The sequence below is a fragment of the Penaeus chinensis genome, chromosome 36 (genome assembly GCF_019202785.1).
Source record: "Penaeus chinensis breed Huanghai No. 1 chromosome 36, ASM1920278v2, whole genome shotgun sequence".
In the NCBI taxonomy this organism is placed as follows: domain Eukaryota; kingdom Metazoa; phylum Arthropoda; class Malacostraca; order Decapoda; family Penaeidae; genus Penaeus; species Penaeus chinensis.
In genome coordinates, this window is record NC_061854.1 from 24,116,481 (window position 1) to 24,118,137 (window position 1,657).

Below are 1,657 nucleotides of genomic sequence, written 5' to 3' on the forward strand. Positions count from 1 at the left end.
GGCTTGAAAGGCGAATGACTTGAACATGCCGTCAGTAAATTTCTGCTGAAGGCCAGGGTGATTTGAATGACTTGCCGTAAGTGCACAAAGCTCTTGTAGGGTGATTAAACTCAGTGGGGCTTTTGTATATTTCTATTGATAAACAAGTGGGGACTGTACCATCTGTGAACCATGAATGGAAGAGTGCCAGCTCCACGGGTGGATACTATTTCCATGCTCAGGATCCCATTCCTGCCTGTAGTGACCAGAAACACAAGTTGTATCACAGAAAATCAAATGTTATGAAGAAAATAAAAAAATTACACAAATAAGAAAATGTTACTTATTATTATCATTGCACTGAGTTGTGGACTCCCTAGAGAGATGATGTGGATAAAGCAAATCAAAGGACAAATTTAGACATTGGAAAATGGTAAAAAAGCTAAAAAGACAGAGAAAAAGAGAAAATAACATTGCAAAGGGGAGGCATAGAATCTTCACGCTATACATGAGTGTTTGTGTACACCTAGCCTACAAGCAGCAGATCTGGCGGAGTGACCACTCAAGTAAGCCTAATACCTGTATTTTATGCCATGTGATGGCAGTGAAGCATCCAGATCCAATAGGTTAACCCATTGGATCCAGGTGCTTCATGGCAGTAGTTTAGCCCAAAATATCGGCATTAGGCTTACATGAGCAGCTGCTCTGATGGGAGTGCAGCTTGTAAGCGGGGGGCATGCGAACACTTGTGTGCAGTGAAAAGACTTTGCAATGTTATTTTTTTTAGCTTTTTTGCCATTTTCCAGTGTCCATATTTGTCATTTGATTTGCTTTATCCAGACTCCACATCATCTCACTAGGTAGTTCATAACTCAGTGCAAGAATAATAACAATAAGTAACATTTTGTTATTTATGTCCTTTTTTTTGTGATATTCAATTTTCTGTAATATAACCTGAATCGGATGCTGAGCATGGAAATGGTATCCTCCCTTGAGCTGGTGCTCTTCCAGTCATAGATTCTACATTACACATTTGCTTATCAATGGGAATTATGTAAAAGCCCCTTTCTACTTGCCAAATAGGTCTAATCAACCTCCAAGATCTTTGTACACTTATGGCGAGTCTTTCCTGTCATTTAACTGACTTTTTCATGCTTTAACTTCACATTATAGATTGATGCATTGAATTTCATCCCATACATAATTGACTATATAGATTAGATGTTAGATTTTGCATTCTGATAACTGGTTGCTTTACTTGCAGATCAAGGCAGAGGTCCTCCCAAGTACTTCACTCCTGGAGGAGGGCATGGTGCCAGCAGGCGAGGCAGTAGGGGTGGTCATATGAGAAGCCGTATCTCCCGAGGCTGGGAGCAGGAGTTAGGGACCTCCTCCCTGAGATTTGTGCCTGGACCCAGGCCATCAAAGCACTCACGGAGGGCCAAGGATCAGTCAGCCAGGAAAATAGTGGAACAGGCAGTGAGTTTAGTTTATGTTCACAGGATTATGCTAGTGAAGAGTCTATCTTGTTTTGTTTGTGAAGTACCAAACGAAATAAATAAACCAGTTAGATAAAAGAAAAGTTATTTTATTAACGGTTTCTTTAATTGCTATGTCTTTATGTAATCTACTTTACAAGACAGTAAATATACCCTTAATTTCTCAGAAATTAGGAGAA